General features: G+C 40.0%; 1 protein-coding gene across 5 annotated transcripts in view; it reads left to right on the plus strand.

The window, feature by feature from the left end:
• The window catches only part of PPP2R5E (protein phosphatase 2 regulatory subunit B'epsilon), a 74,882-nt gene that overhangs the window by 7,782 nt on the left and 47,308 nt on the right, over positions 1–19,792 (plus strand). Inside the window, exon 1 of one of the 5 annotated variants that reach the window (XM_031553722.2) lies at positions 15,308–15,555. The exons of 3 other annotated variants lie outside the window; for them this stretch is intronic. The gene's annotated coding sequence lies outside the window, so the exon portion shown is untranslated. Of the gene's footprint in view, positions 1–15,307; positions 15,556–16,294; positions 16,475–19,792 lie in introns of those variants that run through there. One more of the 5 variants, XM_019615947.3, reaches the window with a different exon arrangement.

A 19,792-nucleotide genomic window follows, 5' to 3' on the forward strand; every position in this document is an offset into this window, starting at 1 on the left:
CTCTTAACTTACAAGTCTTTGGAGGAAGGTAGGTGGGGATAGAACACTGGTAGGAAAAAAAAATCCTGTATTGTAATACCGAGCACACAAAAACAGACCAATCTCATTATTACCTGTAAAAGCAGAGAGTCCATTCCTGTTGCTGGCAGTATCTGTCATGTCAGGGGAGTGTCCAGAGGATGAAGACGTGCGTGCAGGAGGAGACTGCAGAGATCGGATGGCTTACAAATAAATGTTGAACAGAACTGGGCAGAAAACTAGTATATGATTCACAGTATTCTTCTCATCCTCCTATTCTCATTAAAAATGCATAATAAAGTAAAGCAAACCATATCAAAGAACGGCAGTTAAATATTAAAGTGATGTATCCCATTTTTTATCATTTCAAGGGGCACCTCTTGTTTCCTGCCATTCTCCCACGTTTTCCAGTATTCCAATGCAGTGTAGTTACTTCCAGGTTTATTTCTGTTGAAAACAGGCCTCAGCTCAAACTATAATTTTTATTTTAGGCAATTTTTCTTTCTTAAAAGAGGTGCTCAGAACAGAAGTTCTCTGTCAACAATACCAATTGCTTTGCTACCTCAATATTATGAAATTTATTGAGCTTCTTATGCATTTATCAGATAGTTTCCATGGCATTAAAGAATTGCTGTAGTGGCAACAAAAGAGCGCTGCATAGTCAGTAAGGGAAAATCTTTCACTTGCTGTTTGCTTTTGATCATTATATTATTTCCCTATAGGTGTGATTTTATTATAAGCTTTTTTTATGAATCCTATCTGTAGGCCAAATGCTGAAGTTCCTAAATAGTCAAAGATCCTTTCAACTCTGGAAGACTTTTGCCTAAGTGAGAACTGCAAGATGTGTACCTTCCTTCTCAAATACATTTGATTAGGAAAAAATCCTCTTTATCATGCGTTAAGAATATTTCAGTCTAAAGAAATGTACGTATGGGAAATGGTAGTTATTATCCAAGTTGTAGAGGAAGAGGGCTTGTATTTTCCGTTGAATTGCATGAGAGTTGGCTGCTTGTCATTTCTATGCTAGTCTCCATTTATGAAATTTGGAATGCTTTACAAATATCAATTAACTATTAAGAAAATATCTGAAGTTAATACTTTATCCTAATTTACAAACAAGAATAGAGAATCATAATGGCTGTGACTTGCAAAATCAAATTTTGCTTTATATTCATAAGTGGAAATAAATCCTCATTTATTGTCTGAAAGAGACCTTGGAACATGGTTCTATTCTGCACATAATGGTGAATCAAACATCAGTCTTGGAGCTTCTGTACAGAATTTTGCACTTGTTCTGAAATAAGAGCAGACATAGCAGGCTCTGTCCCTGTAAGATTTGGGAAAAGGGCCACAGTTCCCTGCTTATGGCCTTACGATATGTGGAGTTCCGGTGGTGCACAGTTAAACTCTTCACCTTTCCTTGTGCTCTTGCTCTCCTTGTGCAGTTCTTTTTTGATGATGTATTTAATGTCCCCTTCAATTGTGTAAACATCTGGTGGTTGTAGTGTAGAGTAATTTCTTCCAGTGATCTGAAACGTTTCTGGTTGTTCTAAAATCCATTTGGCAATTACATTCTGCTTTGTGGAAGTTTCTCTACATGCTCTTGTCTCTCATGTCCAGAATGTAGTTCTGTACAACTGCATTTACAGAAAATGTGTGTCTGTGAAAATGTTGCCTTGTAAGTCAGTGTCTTAGTAAAACAAAACAAACCTTTGTACGCTGACAGTATAGTAGTGAGAGTATAGTTGGTGAGAAATCCTGTTGTCTCAGCCTTAATATTCTAATCATCTTTGTTTCCATTCAGCTGTCTTTATCTATTTGTTCCTCGATCTATTTAGATCAGAGGACTCTTCCTTTGGCCCGTGTTTCCCTTGCCCAGACCCTCAGTGTAGTTCTCTTCCTTCCTGAATTTCTCACTCTGCTTGCAGAAATGTTAAGGAATGATTGTTCTCACTTCTTACTTCTTAATCATCTTTAAAACCAAAGTGACTTGCAATTACTATGTAGGAGATATTTCTGTACTCTTCAAGATTGAGTCTAAAATCTTGATGATGATTTTCAGGAATGTCTGGATTTCACCATCATCAGAAGCAATTGTTTTCGGTCTGTGTTTGTGTGGCATGTCTCTATGATATGCTTCTCAGCATTATTTATTCCTCTAATAATATTGAAGTGTTCTGTGTCCAGCTGAATCTCTACGATGAGTCTGTAATGAAACCTCCTGTTTCTGTAATAAGGACCTCCTTTATGTTCCTTTTTCCTAAAGTATTTTTAACAAATACAGATTCTGGTTTAGCCACGCAATTATTTCTATGCTTGTTGAAGTACAGTGCTGCCTTTATTTATTACAGATAACAATATGGAGCTTTATATTCTAAATGCTTAAGAGGAGATTCAGTTTGGATGTTAGGAAATACTTCTCTGGTAGAGTGGTCAGGTGCTGGAATGTGCTGCCCAGGAAGGTGGTGGAGTCACTGACCCTGGAGGTGTTCAAGAAATGTTTGGATGTTGTACTGAGGGATGTGATTTAGTGGGAAATACTGGTGATAGGTGGAGGTTGGACTGGATGATCTTGGAGGTCTTTTCCAACCTTGGTGATTCTATGACTCTGTGCACGTTTTCCAAAGCTCTGGAGCCATCTGTGTGATTTATTGATTGTGCTTATGTGTATCAAAAGTGTATAACACACATCTGTATATACAAGCAATTTATTTATTTAATATAATAGAAAAAGTCCACGTATTAAGCTTATTCAATTTGTCTGTTTTGTTTTTGAGGTTCAGTACTTGGATACTACTTTTGTCCATCAATGAAGTATTACAGCAGGGAGGCAGTGCCTTCGTGTTCATCCATTGTAAGCCTGTGTCTTCCTGAAAAATGAGCACTTTCATTTGCACTTTCTGGGGAGTGGGAGGACAATAAACTATTTTTAGGCTCAGGGTAACTTCCTTTCACCCACAGTTTGCTCATTCAAGCGATTGCTGCTTCTTTGGCTCAGTTGTGCAATATTTTTTAGCCATCACACGCAGGAGGACTCACTGAGTTCAGTGAATTTTGGTAGGGTTTGGCTTCTATGGGTTTGGGAAACTGCATAATCTTGGTAATTAATTAAAAATATCAGCAAAGGACACGTGTTATTTCTTAAAAACTTAAGGGAAACCTTTTAGAGGAATGCTAGTGCCTTGTGTCAGAAGTCCATGGCAGGGTATGTCTGCGTTGCTGGTTGTTGTAGATGCACAACAAGCTGTGTGATTTTTGTATTCTGGAGGCAAAGCTCATGGGAGAAATTCCCAATCATACGCCACACAGTCTCATGTATTCGGGGGGAAGTGTTTTTGGGATCAGATTGTTTAAAAACATTTTGCCTCCTATTTCTTTATTTAAGCCTTCATAATTGTAGTCATCTGCTTCAGTATCCTGGGCCCCTTTGGTTGAATCAGCAGAACTGGTACAGTGATGGACTTCTGTGTAGAGTTGATAACTTCTGAGCGTGGTTTTCTGCTAAGAAATGAAATAAAATGCTGCTGCAGCTACAGTCTGAAAGTCTGTTTTGGAAAGCTGTGGTATCTGTCTGAGGAATGAGTGCAAAATACTCAGTGCCCCTGGGTTGCTGCACTTGATGGAAGAATTGTTTTGAGTAAAGCCTTAAAGTTGAGCTACAGGGGAACTGGTTTTGATCAGAAGTATTAATGATTTATAATAATAGCTTGCTGTAGGGTTTTTCAATGGCAGTGATGTGTATAATTTTGATTTTTTAAATGTTCTTAGATGTATTTAATCAAAGAACGTATTTTCAACCTCCTATAGAAGTTTATTTTTCAAGTCACAGCGTGTCTCATACTAATTAACTGCTATATTAAATAGTGTCGCTTGTGAACAAAGTATATAATAATTTCATTTTAAAACACTTCAACAGCTTTTGATGTTTTTATTAATACATTTGAATAAAACAGAATCATTGCTTTGTATTTAAACCATTTATTGTTCGCCACTGTTTTGTCTTTTCTGATCTGTATGTCAGGGTTCTCAGCTGCAGTTGTTCTCCCTGAAGGTGATGTGCCTGACACCTTCCCTGGTGTCTGCTGGAGTTTATGGCAGAGAAGGGCCACAGTGAAAAGGGCTCGATGTACAAGCTGAAATGGTCAGAAAATGAAGAAGAGAATGAGGCTTTTCTGGGTAGCTTCCTAAAAGGAAAAACAGAACAGCAGTTTGGTGTAAGCTGTGATGAACATCATTGGACCTGTTGCCAGCTCATCTGTAACAGTGGCTTCATGTGTCCTCTGACCTGGAGAGCTTGTTTTTGCAATTTAATGTGAGACTTTGTTGCTGTACAAGTTACAAGAGAGGTGGAGGCAAGCAGTTTGTTATTCACACAATAAAAGTTTGTGCATTATTTGGTGAGTTTGCACCATAGAATTTGGAGATTTAAGAAGCAGGTGCATTTCCTGCAAAACATCATTCACAGATATCTTCCTTAGTTGGTGGCATTTTGGGGAAGCTAAAAGAAATCATCAGTGATACCTCAGGGATGATGAGTAAGTGCGGATAGCTGTGTGTAGCTGGCAGTAGAAGTGCTCATTCTTAGGGTTTGACTGCTCCGTTGGAGGTGATGGTTAAGCACTCACATACTATAATTTTATTCAGAAAAATCCCATACCTTTGTGAAGCGTTGAGACAATGAAATAAATGTTGCATAGTTACCCATTTTGTGCTGTTCATACAAAGGTAGTTCACTGTGTAACGTGAGGGAAAACTGCTTCTTCAGTTTTTGCTATAACTAAGAAGATCAGAGATTGGAAGAATAATTGCAGATTGGTAATTAAGAATGGGTTTGGAACTTGTTGAGGTGCATGAAGGAAAAGACAGGTGCTAGGAAGAAGAAGCAACTGTGTTTTGTGTTGGATATTGTCTGTGGTTTTCTGTGGGAAGGTTTTCAGGAAGCTACAGAGAGATGTGTGAGATGTTCCCTTATTTTCACCATGCCTGTGGTATCGTTCTCATCTGAGCTGGCCTTTTTCTTTTCTTTTTGTCTCTGCAATGTTGTTTGTCTCATTTAATATCAAATTTTCTTGTGTGCTTGTACCAACCCAGCTTACGTTTTTCAAGTTTTTAAATGCAGGTTGCAGTAAATTTGTTGCTTTCAAAATTTTGGATGTCAATTCAAGTTGATAGTGGGGATAATCAGGAAATGAAGAAAGGATTTTAGGCCAATTAAATATCCTTATTTCTGTTCCGTTATGTTAACCAGTAGGATGTAATGTCTAAACTTCCATTAGTTGGCAAGTTTCTCCTGTCCTCTCCACTTCCAAATTACAGCAGGGCACAGATTTTACATGCAGAATGTTTTTAAAACGGAAAATGTATGTAGGAAGTGTTTTCTGAGTTCGGTTTAGAGCATCTATCTTTTCCATCGGTGGGAACAAAGGTGTGGAAGATGATGGTTACAGCTGAGGCAATCCTTGAAACCAACATAGGGAACGTAATCTGCTCGGTGAACACAGTGAGTGTTACCAAGGGGAGGAAATTTAGCAGCTGGTTGTCATCTTTTGGTGTTTCAGAGAACCTTTTGGAGGTGGGTTTTGCTGACAGGAGCTGGTGTGGCACCGTATCTCTGGTTAATGTCATTCCCTGCATTTCCCCTCTGTTCCACCTAGCAAATATTTCTCCTTTCTTTTCCCTTCTTTGTTCTCTTTGACTGTCTTCTGCACTCCACTTTCCACTTCTGACCTCTGACAGATACAATTCACTTATTTTTCCACAAGAGGGTGATAAAACTCGCATGTGCACGTGTAAAAACAGGCATTCCAGGTAGAGCGGCTTGCAGAGGGTATTGAGAATCTCAATATAGTAAAATCAGATGTATTTAGAAAGAGGAGAAAAACATCTTTTCATCATCTGAAACTCCGTCAGTGTGTTGTAGAGGTTGTTTGTCTGCACTTCTGAAGGCAAGATGAGACCTGTCAGGTTGGAGATCCGCCCTGTGAAGTGTGCCAGTGCCATCCTGCCTCTGCTGCTGTCATCACACCTCGCTGCAGGACAGGTCTCCTTTCCCTCTGTTATTGAGGCACAAGTCCTCCTCATCCCTTCTGCGCCATGTATTTTCTCGATTTCTTTTTTTTTTAATTTCCTATTATTAGAAGAAACATCATCTCCACTGTCCCAGTGCTAAGAAACTACAGTGGTTGAAATTTATTCTCATCTTTAAAAAGCAGTAAGAGTGGAAAAGGCAAGACAGAGAGGCAAAAAATAGCTGCTACTCTGATGTGCTTCCAGTAGGGAATCGGTAGAAATCTCTATCTGCTTTTGAAAAAACCTAAACCTTATAGATGTTTTATTCAAGATCAAATTCCATTCTAGCATCTAGGTATAGAAAGGGCCTATTGGTTATGGGTCTGATGGAGAGAAGTGGTTGTTAGTCTTTCTGGGAACAGAAATGAAGATGGTGCCTAAAGCTCTGACACAGCATTTGACTCTTGGAAAAGTGCTCAATTTGTCTCTGAGCGTGCTTGATGGCAAAGCGTGGCAGCAGACCTTGTAGGTGTGTGTGGGAAGGTTGAGATGGAGTGCTTTTAGTGCACTTTGAGGAAGAGCTAGTGTATCACAGTTGCTGTATCCAGATATTTTGGATGCCATAAACTCAAAGTTTCATTGCTGTAAACTGCCTGAGAATATCGTCTGAGCGGCCAGATTAAATCTTGTTGGCCACAAATAAAAAGAAGTGCAGCAAGTCCCTTAACGTTACAGAACTGAGCAAGTGGGATCCATACTGTGGGCTAGGATAAGCTGAGCAGTGGAAAGGTTCCTGGAGAACTTCTGGGCACTTCGTTATGGTGCATCAAAAGGAGTCCTGGTAAGGAAGGAGAAAGGAACAACATGCTTGAAGTTATCTTTACCCCATCCTTCAATTACTGTGAACTTCCAGGTCACGGAATAGAATTTCTTACTCTTCCCTAATTTCAGAAGAGCAAACAAATTCCACAAATAATAAGTAGAAATGGTGCAGTCTTTTATGAAAAAGGTGATCATGAAGCCCAGTGGTCTCTTCAGCAAATCTTGTTATTTTGTCTCCTTATGATGGGAGATTCTAAAGCCGAGATAAATGTGTCACGTTTCCTAGGGCAAGTAAATCTTTCTGTGTCCCATTCTCCCTTGGCTACCACATCTTTAATGAGCACAGTTGCACTCAACAAACAGTGTGTGGATGGAGCACTTTGCTGCTTGGGCAGATGGGGCCAAGTTTAAGACTTGTTCAGGTGTTTCAATCTCAAGAGTGACAGATCTCCCCCCTTAACACAGAGGGGGACAACCCCATCCCAAAGCAACTCTTCTGAAAGGGAAAGACTTCACAAAACCCAAATCTTTCTTTCTATGTTCTTCCTGAGCTGATTATGAGAGAGTGGAATTTGAATTCACATTAGCAATGGAAAAGTCTTAAGTTTTGAGGTTATTGCACTGATGAAGGAATGTCATAGCATCTAGAAACTGAAGTGAGTGGCTAGGAACAGGTTTTGAAGTGTCTATCTTATATTTCTGAGTTACTTTTATTTCCTGCCTGATAAGGAACAGTCACTCCTGCTGCAGAAACTTTGTTAATCAAGGATTTTGCAGAGAGCAGGACTGACATGCTCTTCAGACTAAAATCAGAGGTGGCCTCATTTGACATGAGCACAATGTTGGTCTCCCCTCATTATGCACAATTGATCCAGGCATGAACAAGCATCATACCAGAGCAAAAATTAATCTGAGAGCCATCATCTTCAAAGTTGGTTCCCTTGTAGTGAAACGTGCCAAAGCTTCATGGTCAATAAAAAGCAAATAGCTTGGAAGTGAACATATTCTTATGTTTATTTAGTTTTGGATATGTATTACACTTCTGGATTAAACCCCTGATATTTCAGATAAAGTTAATGGAAAAGCTCTGTGGTGATATACAATATGGAACAACAAAACCTAAGGTATTTTTTCATTACCATTGGGCTCTTTGAGTAAAGCATTCAATGCTTAATAACATTTTTGCTTGTATAGTTTTAAAGGTCTCGAGCAACAGGACCTATTTCATATCTGGGGTTGCAGCAAAGATAGTGGGGTAGAGTGCCCCGCTGTGCGTGCTTTGGTTTGGGAAAGGAGGCAAGTGGGTGAAAGGGAAAAGTGATGTGGCCTTTCCCCTTACTCCTAGGTTCAGTGGGATGGCTGCAGTGCCTCCCCCTCTTTTGAGCTCTTGTGGTCAGTGCTGTTTCCCTGCATTATTATTTCCCAGGTTTCTTGCATATGCTGAATATGTGTATTTGGGATTATTTTTTCCCAGGTATATTAGTTGGTGTTTTTCCAAACTGAATTTCACTTTGTTTTTTGGCAACATAAGGAATTTGCTTAAGTTTCTTTGTATTATTTCTGAATTTACTGCTATTCAAAGTTCTGTGTTTAATATCCTCAGAAGTTGTCTATATGCTATTTTAATCATATAGATCATTAAGGAAATTGTTAATATCTGGATTAAATTGGTTCTTGCATTTCTCTGGCATTTCTTTCCAGTTGGATACTTATTAAAGTATTCCTTATTAAAGATTCCTAAAGATTCCTATTCTTTTATTTCTAGGCATTTTGGCAGTGCTGAGTTTCTGTGCCTTTCCTGTCGCCTCAGAGTTGGAATCAGTTTTAAATGTAGGGCTTTGGGATCGAGAGAAGTGTGACTTCTGTTTCTCATGCTGGAACAGAGCAAAATTTATAAATCTAATCACAGTCAAAATTGAAGTTGTATTGTAATGATTGGAAATATATCTTCACATTCATTTCAACGTGCTGTCTTTGTGCTTTAATTTGTAGAGTAAAGGTTCTTAAACGATAAATTATTAAGTAAATATTTTCCTAGTGGAATGTGCTTTCTATTTTTGTATATCATCTTGAGAACAGAATGTGATTCCTTTCTGTAGGGTCAGCTATTTGAAATACTTGCCTCTGTTTGTTCTAACTGCGTAATCTATAATCCTCAATATGTCTTTAATCCACTTTATCTCTTACAGTTCTACATCTCCGGGATAAGGAAGAATGTAGTATGAGAAACAGAATTCAGGGTGTAAAGTTTGGAAAGATTAGTTCAATTTCTGAACTCGGTATTGATAGACTTTGATGAATGCCCTACAAAAGAAATGAAGAGTTAAGGAAATTATGTACTCATATTTTCATTTCTATGGAATGAGCAAATAATAAACTACGAAGAAGTTTTATAGTATTTCCTATCTAGAGCTCTGATAAAATGAAAGATGAAATTTACCACCAGGCTAATCTGAAAAATCTACAGCCTTCAGGGAAAGGAATTGATTTATTTTAGTTTGACTTACTGTCGTTATTGTGTGAAGTCAGATTGAACTTAAGGATTTTACCTTCTATGTGTGACTAAGGTAGAAAACTGCTATATATTCATTTTTTCTTTAGGATTGTCTATATGGAATTGAGTGGCTCTGTTACCTGGAATAAATACAGTTGTGTATAGGTGAAAAACTTAAAAATTGCTGGTAATCTCCATGTATTAATAGACAAAATGTGACCTTTACACAAAATTGCTGGTTTTGTTAGGGGTGTGTATTTTGATGGACTTGATAAATGGTGCCTTTGTCAAGAAACAGAGGAGGGGAAGGCCAGGCATGAACAATCAACTGTCAACATTTCAGAAGGTTCTTTTTAATTTTAATTTGAACTCAAATAAAGTTTAAGACCACTGTTTCTGTGTGAAAATCTCAGGCAGAGCACTGTGCTAAGTGAACACTGGTTTACAGAAGTGTTAAATGCAAATGTAGTTGACTTTCTTTTCCGAGTGTTGCTTTTGCGTGTTTCAGTAATTGACAGCAATTGAGAACTGTTAAATAAAATCAGTTGTCAAAGGTCAGGTTTCTATGTTTGTCTAATCCTAAGGCATTAGGTACCATTTGTCAGGGGATGATGGATTTCTCATTTTGCTTAGTGACAAATAATCTGATGTTACAAGGCCTTTCAGTCGTGGAGGGGGTGGGCAGTGATCCCGAATGGCGAACCTGTGCAGCACAGATAGTTGTTAATGAGGACATGCTGCTTAGCAGGCCTGGCTTCCAGGATTTCGCCTTACTTTGTTACATGTAGTTATGATAAACATGAATGTTTCTGGTTTCAGACTGTAGAAGAAGATGGAGATCAGAGACGTTAAGGAAACCTGGCACAACAACCCTAATGTTTGTTGTTCTTAGCAGAGGCCGGGAACGTGCGTAACACTGAAAATCCACGTTCTTATAATACTGAACAGAAGGAAAACGTTAGTGGGGAATGTCAGGATTACACATCTATAAAACTTCAGAGAATCCTGTGAGGAGACTTAAATTGCGCTGTAGCTTGTTTTCATGAGTAGAGATTTCCTTTATAGGAAAATAAGACGTATATATAAAGCAGCATGGGCCCTGTTTGCTGCTTGCCCTTAAAAATGGTTCCATCTCACCCTTTCCCCAGGAGGACGGCAGCCAGCTGACGGAGCGTGTGAATCTCAACACCGAAACCTCTGTTGCTGCTCCTGTAATGCCAGCCCTGTTGCATCGCGTGGATGCAGGGAGGGAGGGCCTGCAGATCTGACTTCTGCTGCTAACAGAATTTCCAGCGAGGAATGAAGTGGAAATTTGCATTTTTCCATTTAGACATTAGCTTCGCTGCTTAAATTCGTATTGTGCTCTCTGTGCTGCCCTACCATTTTCAGTAAAAGAGCAGTTGCGTGGAGACAAAGAGACTGCTGATTTAAGTCTTAATAGAGGAGTCTGTTATGCTTCAGCTGTGGGAGGATTCTAAATGTAGCCAGGAGGTTGGCAGATGATACCTGGACCGCAACTACTTCAAAATATTAAGCGGCTGTTAAGGTTTGCTTAAAAAATGTTTGATGGCTGAAAGAATTCCTGGGAAAAAATATGACAGGTACAGGAGTTTTTGTTTAAAAATGCACTTATTGTCTGGGTTTTATTTGCTGTTCATTTTGAATAGCAAAAGCAATAAAGTAGAGTTAAGCTGCCAACTCCAACAAAATATTGACGGGGGGGAACCAACCTAATCCTTCTTTCTCTTCCCACCTGTGCTGCAATTTTTTGGTAAATTTTGTTGGCTTATGTAACACCTTGACTTTCATTTTCAAAGCGAGTAAAGACTGGTTTTGATTATGTCAGTTAAGCTCAAAGCTGCATGGTGTTGTCATCCGTAGTTCTCAGGAAGCTCAGTGTGTGTTGCTGATCTTTTCCTAAGCTATGACACTCTAAAAATTCACCCTAGGTGTTTGTTTTGAGCTGCCACTTTGAGAGCAGTGAAGCAGGACGATGGGACTGCTCAATTCCTCCTGGCTACAAGCTGCACACTCAAAAGAAGCCTTGTCTGAGCCATCCTCATTGCTGCAGTGGCTTCTGCTGGACCCTGGAGCTGCCCCGGTTCCTCACCTTGCTGCTGTGCCCTCTTAGCTGTGTCATTTCTGACCTGTGAGCTGCTGTGTGGGATGCGTGAAATTTGCTACCCCAGCAGTTTTGGTTTGTTTTGCCTCTTGGTGGGTGGGGAGGGGAAAGAAAGAAGTGGTGTGAAGCTGTTGTGCCGCATGCCTAAATGTAGAGAGAAGACCTAAGGAAGCCATTGCGTAGGACCACAGTAGTTAATTTGAGCTAAGAGTGTGAACTTCTAATTAATTTCTGAGTGTAGTTCCTTTTATGACCTGTTTCACGGGTAGGGTTGATGACAGGATTGCTGTGCTGGGTCATTAAATAGTTAACGTTAATGGAGATATTTGTGCTTCAGAAGGCTGGCTTTGCACGCATGTGGGTATAAGCATTTTCAGTAGAAGGCATTTGGTGCTTCACTTGGGAAAAAGTCAAAAGAGGTGATTGATGTTTTGTACCTTTAGAATACGGCTGATTTTGTATGACTGAAGCTTCAAGAAGGTGCTGCAGAACTGGGAAAAATCTCATCTGTGTGTCTCAGCCATAGCTCATGTAGAGCCACAAAGTAATACTCTTCTGAACCAAAATCTCATTGAATCTGAATGGAAAATGCAGGTCTCTCTGGCCTAACAATTGCAGAAGTGATTATTTCCTGGTGTGCAAATTTCACTGGAAACTTGGAGATTTCTGCAGTGTTATCTGAAAGAAGAAATACTTTTCTCCTCTGCCATGCAGCAAAGGCTTTATCACAGAACCTGTGTGGGGCTGTCAAGGCTGTGTGTTCTGCTTCTTACAGAAGAGTTTTTCACTTCTCATGAATGTTCTTTTTTGTTTGCTTCATACGCTGACAGTTGTGGTTGAAAGTTCTGTATGCAGTTGGATTTTTTTTATTTTTTTTATTTTTTTTTTTATTTTTAGTTTTCTTGCAGAATTTCTAAAGATATTCTTCCTGAAAGAGTAGGTAGGAAATAATTGCACTTTTGCCCATGTTAAAAGTTCACTTCAGAACTTACGTGGTGGCTCCTTGCCATTTGCCAGAGGTGCTTCTTGTGCCCCCCTTAAGACTTTTGCTTGCTCCATAAATGCCAGCCCAAATCTGGCAGTGTTTTGAGATGGTGGAAACTATTTTACGTGTAACAGCCAGATAGATAGATATCATAATTACAAACAATTGAGGATTTAGCATCTGTTATTAACCTGTGTGTGTGTGTGTGTGTGTGTGTGTGTGTGTCATGCTTGCAGAGATAGATGAGCATGATTTGTTTCCTTGTAGGTGTGACAGAGGTGTCAGCGTGACCTGTGTGTGTGGCATGGTGAGATTTGTGCTGGGAGGTAGCAAAGGGCTGGGAGGTGGGCTGTGGGGAGGAGCTATATGAGAAGGAGAGTGGTAGAGACACATTAAGTGATGGAAGAAACAGGGAAAATGCATTCATTGGTACATTTGGGGAAAAAGAAAACTGAATTTTTCTTCAAAAGCTTTAGAGGGGGTACAGTTGTAATGTGTTATGGGGAGAAAGTACTGATCAAGCTTCTACCGTTGGCTAATGGCAGAAATTAGACATGCACTTTTAAAAATGAGGACAAATATGTGCTTTCAGAACTGCATAAAGTGTGGTTAGATTCTGTGCTGTGTGCTTCTATACCATGAGTCACGGCTTGCCTGAAAGCTGTGTTGTAGAGCAATTCTGGGGTGCCTCCATGTTGGTCTGACCGACGGCGTTAGGTGATGTGTTCTGGTACTCCCTTCCAGCTCTCAGAAACTTGTCCAGCTGTACTTGTTTAAGAAGCTGTGAGTCATAGAATGGCCTGAGTTGAAAAGGACCTCAAAGATCATCGAGTCTCAACCCCCCTGCCATGGGCAGGGTCACCAACCACTAAACCAGGCTGCCCAGAGCCACATCCAAGCGGTGAAAATTTGTCAGAAAGGTTGTAAGGGATTAGAGAAGCAAAGTGAGACTTTCCAGGGTAGAATAGCTGGGTATTTCCTTGGAGGAATTGTACATTGCTGTTTCCTCAGCTCTGTGCACTCGTGTGATGCTCTGGCAGCTGCTGGTTGCTTTTGCCGCTCAATCTGAGACACCAAGCCATGATGTACAGAGCACATGATGACTCAAAATGCAACTGAGCTTGGTGGGAGCCAGGCCTGAGTACTGCGCAGTGCTGCGTAGCCATTCAGAAAATCCAAGGTGTCTCAAATTGAGCATTGAAAAGTAATGGATGCTGAATCCTGTCATTTCTCAGCGTACTTCTAAATTAGTATCTTGTGAGTAATGCAGTGTAAAAATGATATCCTTGAAAGTGTTAGTTTTGTTTGGTTTGAGAAAAAATAAGCATCACTCTGTGCAAACTCTTTAAGATTAGCTGCTTTTATTACAGCTACGTACCTGGAAGTTTGCTCTAATCTTAATTTAATAGAAGCAAATCTGATAGAATTCTTCTGTTTTTCATTCCAAGAAGCACAGACTGTCATCAGTATTTCTCAGAAGTGTTGGATGCAGGTGATGATGCAGCTCACTGAAGTTGAGGCACGATCCCGGATGTCACTGTGCTGCTTCACTTTGAACATGAAGTCATTCCTTCTCAATCCCATTATTTTTTTAAAGCAATAAAATGTAAAAATTAATTATTCTGCTTTTAATTTGTTAATTTATTATTTCACTATGCAGAGTTTGTTTTCCTCTCTAAGTGTAGCATGCCATGTTACTGGCTTTAGTGAAAGCTGTAGTTCATTTTGTTGTTTCATCAGGTCCATTTATTCTCATTAAACAATTCTTAGCAAGCCTTGCAGGGTTAAAGTAGGAGTGTTGCTGTAGACTGAAAATAATTTGAAACTGTGATCCTGCTGAAGGTCTTCTATTTTCTCACTTCCTTCTGCCTGCCCTGAGTACAAGTGACTTGCATGCCCTCCCTCCTGCCTTTCTGAACGATTAATGAGAATCCTGGTACCACGCACATCTATCATATCCACTTTCAATTTATCTCCTTCCTTGGCTCTGCAGCTTAGGTAATACTGATCAATTTCTACCAAAACTGCAAAGTGTTATTTTGCAGAGCCCTGAAGTTTGTGTGGACGTGCTCTCAGTGCCTTTTGGTGTCGTCGTTTTACCACTCACTCTGCAGTGTTACGTGTAGTAACTTACTGTGCTATCTTGCATGTCCTTACACTATTTTTGCCCTTCTTGGCTATTTGCCTTCCCATTTCGAAACAACTTTCTTGAAGTTAGTCAGGCAGATCATTCAAGGTGAAAGGGAATGGCTGGGCTGCCCCTACAGAAATGAGAGTGAAACCTCAGAGGTGCTGGCAAGGTGATTTAAAAAACCAAGCAACAAACAAAACCAACAAGTCTCATGGCTGTTCTTACAAGAACTCCTTAAGTCTAGCCTTGTGATTTAGTCTTTCAGTGAATCTGAGGAAATGAAACAGCGTGTGCTGCGGAATCCAGAATCTGTGCAGGTTCAAAACGTGCTTAACGACAAACAGCGAATTGCTGGAAGGAAAGCTGCTTAGTGTACCTTGTTGGAAAATGATTATGCTCTTGTTCTCTGAAAATAAAGGATTGTAATTTAAGGCTGCCTTTATACCAGGAGGGTTTTCTCCTGAGTTGTTTCAAGGTAAAGTTGGAAAAAGGAAGTAATTTGTGAAATGATGAAATACAGTTCACTGTCAAAGCAACCAAAGAATAGAATTACTCAAAATAAATAGTTGCTCTTATTTTGAAAGCGTGTCAAAGTGTAGGAGCTTTATTTATGCATAGTTGCTATTGGCTGCACAAAACCCTCACTTCTGTGGCTAATGATAGATAGGAGTACTAATAATATAATTCATGCCTTGTCATATTTTGCTGCTTAATCATGTTGTTTGGCACTCCCTCGGCCGTGTTCTGCGCTGCCGTAATTCAGGAATGAAAGCTCACTTGGGTGCTGGCGTTACCGTATGGCAGCCACATAGGCTGGGATTATGCAGATAATGAAAGGACTCTGACTAGCCCATGTTTACCTCCTAAAACTTGGGTGAACTAAGGGACAGTAAACAGGCAACGTGCTGGGAGCAGCCTCCTTGCAGGATGATGGCCTGGATCTCCTTGCGTCACGACTGCTTTCAAGAGCCAGGGTGGGTAAGCAGAAACTGAGAGCTCTGGCAGGCACAGCAACGTGTGTCAGCAGTGCTGCTTGAAATTTCTGCCACGCAGAAGTTCTCTCTGTGCACGTCTTTGGGAAAGCTGTCCGTGCTTTTACACGCTCTTGCTGCTTTCAGAAGTTGTATATTGCGATGATGTTTTTTGTTATTATTTTGTTAGAAGATATTTGAAAGTAGTGTTTTTGTTTTCCTTAATTTAATGTCAACAGCTGCAAGTTTAAAATCTAAAAGCATTTTCTTAGATGCTAACAGTGAACACTGAATTCCAAGCAATTCACAAAGTGGTGCTGCCTGTGTGAATGTTTCTTTTCTAGTAGAAAGCAAGTCCTTGGTTTGATGCTGAAGATGGATGTAGTTGAGGGGCTCTGTAACCGAGAAAGCAATGATAGAGGATATAAAGAGAGAGTTATAAAGGAAATATCTTAAAACAAATGAGAAATAAGCTTTATTTACTCAAAACCACTCTTCCTTCTCTTGGTTTATAAACAGCATTTCATCTTTAAGCAGTACAGGTTCTTCTAAGATAGCTGTGATTTTTTGTGGAGTAGTTTCCATGCTCGTGTCAATGCATGAATAACCAATAATAGAATGGGTGGGGAGGAAGTTGATTCTAATGTGACTTAAAGCATGCCTGCTTCCACCTCAGCGATTGGCTGTTTGAAAAGAGCGATTTGCTGTGCTGTTTGTTTGAGCCTTGGGTTGTTTGGTGTTAATCACCATCCAGTTATGAATGTAATTCTCTACTTAGGCTAGTGAATTAGACTGTAGGTTAGTGCTGAGTTTTAAACATACCTTCATTGAGCGCTGGAGTTAAAAGGGGAGGGATGGGATTGTTCTTTACAGTGATACATTAATGGCACGGAGCACTATTCCACCTGTAGGTGTGATGAAGGTAAGGTTCTTAGTTTCTCAGTCCGTTTCAACATAAGAAATTGGTAATTATCATTAATGGTTTCTTGTATAATTAAAAATGAATTTCCTGATATACTGTTTGCAGCGACTGTTCACTATGCAGTGTCACACGTAATCAATAGGCGCATTCTTTTTACTACTTGCTTTTTCAGTATTGTTTATGGCATAGGTTCTCCTACATTTGCAGTAGGAAGCCTTTTTGGTTTGCTTATAACTTGTGATGGTTTTCTTTCTCAGACTTTTACTGGCAGTTATCACTTAAAATACTCTGTGTGTGAGTAGTGTAGCAAAGCAGCGGCAGCAGAGGGTACTGCTGAATAGGGTCCAGAATCTGTAAGTTAGGCATGTAAAAGGGAGATGTATGTCAGTGTCTGTTATCTTGTAACATGAGGTGAGGGCTGATCTCTGTGTTCAGGAGTGTTGAGAGAGATTATATTTGTGCTGTAACTGTTACCAAACTTTTTTGCTGAAGTTAAGAGTACTTTTGAAGTTGGCACTGAACGCACTGGCTCAGGTTGATTCTCCTCCAGTTGGAGGCAGAGTGTTATGTGCAGAATAAGGGCAAAATTGACTTGTGAAGACAGGGTAGGATTCCAGTTTTCCAAGCTCTTACGTAAAATTTAGAAACCTAGAAGCTTTCTTACCAGTCACGCATTCCGAAATATTTCCATTGGGAATCAACACTGTATTTGTGTTCAGCCTAAGAAAGGACGTTGGCACCGTTGATCATGCATAATAAGAAAACCCTCGGTGAGAGAAGCTTAATTTTAAAATTCTGTTCCAGCAAGAGGTTTGTACACCTCCTGTAGCCTGCATGTTCTACCACTTTGGCATTCAGAGAACATTAGAATTTTAAATTATTGTAATTCAGACATTTATTCCAGTCATCTGTTTTGGTGTAGCTGGTTTCCGTTTGTTTGTTTGCTTGTAATCATTCTCAGAGTTCTAAAATTCTTCTTCCTACAGATTTCAATGATTTTTCCTGCGTATGTTAAGGGGAAAAATATCTATTCATTTGTTTTAAGCCTCTAGAGGAAGTTGGGAAGCATAACACGAGCCATGGTCATTATCTTAGACCTACCCAAAAGTAAAGGGTTAATGGCAGCTTATCAGGTAGTCACAAGAAGAGGTGGGCTGATCACTGAAAGGGGAAAACCAGGCAGAAGTTGTTGCTCACTCAGAACCAGGAAGCAAAGAGGAACTGGAAAGACCTGTTGTTTAAAGGCCCTGGGTTATATCTGCTGCAAGTGGAGGTATTAGAGCTGCCTAATGCCGGAAGCTGAGCGCAGAGGGCGAGGAGCTGTGTCTGAGCTCATCTGTTCTGCAAGAGCAGGAAAGTGCTGCTGCGGGCACACTGCTTCCATCCCTGACCTCACTCTGATACCTAAACTGCCCTCCCCTCAGCTTCTTTAGCTCCTTCCTAGTGTTGAGAGGAATAAAAAAGGAAAACAAATGAAGAAGTATTACGTAGTATGCTTTGAAGTGGTGGTAGTGAGGATGTGGAGAAATGATAAAATGCTGCACTTGAACAGGTGGAGCGTGTTATTTTGCAATAATCTGATTTTGTTTGCCTTACAACTACTTCAGTCAAAAGTACTGATCCAGTACTTGCATCCATGTAGAAACTAGTATAATTCTCAAGTTCATTCAATTTTTTCAGGTGATCTGAGATACTGAAGGGAGGGCCGTGGGTAAATACTTGAACTGTGAGAGCCCTAAGGTGGTGCTGGTGCCTCAGGGGGGGATTATCTCATGGTGGGAAGACGGGCCCAAAGCAGAAGAACCTGCTGTTTTCCTCCTCATTACATAAGCAGCTTTTTTTCATGTCTTCTGTCTTGGTGTACCTTTATCTCACTGTAAAGCAAGGAAACCTGTGTGTCCAGTCATTCTCCAGGTAGGGTGGTGTGCAGCAAGAGACAAATAACCTTGGACTTCTTTGCCACTTATCCAAATGAGCACAAACAGTTCTGGAGAGATGATCCATCTCTGCTAGGCAGGTCCTGCTGAGTGCAGGAAGTGACCCTGAAATGACAGAAAAGCCCCATGGGCACATGGGATGAGCCAGCAGGGGGGTGTGCTGGGTGGATACGTGCCATGTGAAGGCAGTGGTATCTTCTCCAGGGTAGGGTGTGCTTGGGCTGATTGGAGCTGGGTACCCTGAACCTCTAGGTTAATGGTGGCAGAACGCAGGAGAAGGACTGCAGTCTGCTGCATGTGTTAGTACTTTTTAGCTGTGTCAAATTCAAAAGCACATCCCTTTCACCTTCATTTCAAGTAGAAAGAAGTTCCTTTCTCACAGATATAGCAAAACAAACTATCATAGAAGCATGCAGTTTCTCATTTGCAAAATAAATGATTTCAAGTTCTCTTGGGTCCACATGGAAAAAGTACTCCACTGTTTTACCGGATGCTGTGTTCTCCAAAACATCCCATTTTTAAATGGCTTTTTCTTAATGATGCACAGCTGAAGGCCCTTCCCTGTACTCTTGGCAGCCTGTGCAGTCTTTATGGGGTGGAACAGGATCTTTGTTTCCTCTTCAGAAAGAGTATTAATTCTCCCGGTATTTAAGTGAATTCAGGATTCCTAACTTGTTGAAAAGCTCTGCTTTTAGTTTTTACAGATGAGGCTCAGGACATCTGATAGTTGCATTCATGTTATCAGAAATATGCTATGTGTTTGTCTGTGGTATCCTCAGAGTTTCCAGAAGAGATTCATTACAGCAGTATTAAATTATTGCGGTCCTCATTAGTTAAAATGAATCAAGTTCTCTTAATAGAATGCTAATTTTCTCATTTATGTTCCCTATTTCTGAGGTAATGACTTCTAAATACTAAACATTTGAATTTTCCTTTCTAGTGGAATAATAAAGTGTCATAATGACCGTGAAGTAATGTATAATGAATTTAGAGCATTTAGCTATTTACTTTTCCCACTGTTTTCCTAGTAAAAGCTGCCTAACCAGTCTGTCTGATAATCTTTTTTTCCTTTCCGAGCCATCCTGGTTGATAACTGTTCAGAAGCGGAATTCTTGGGAGGAGATTCCAACATGTTTTAAGTTAACTATTCATTAGCAGTATAATTGAAAAGCAGACGGGACTGCCTGAGTGTTCTGAAATGTGCTGGGTAGCTGGGAAGCCAGCTGTATGGAAATACACCTATTTCAGAACTTACTGTTTGTAGGTGTGTATTTTCATCATTTATTTCACTCTTTAAAAATTCAGCTTTGCGTAGGTTTTCTGTCATTTCTTTTGGGGAGAGCTTTGCATGTTTACATGTTTATCTAGGTAATATATAGTA

The sequence above is a fragment of the Meleagris gallopavo genome, chromosome 5, assembly GCF_905368555.1.
Source record: "Meleagris gallopavo chromosome 5, MGAL_WU_HG_1.1, whole genome shotgun sequence".
Lineage (NCBI taxonomy): Eukaryota > Metazoa > Chordata > Aves > Galliformes > Phasianidae > Meleagris > Meleagris gallopavo.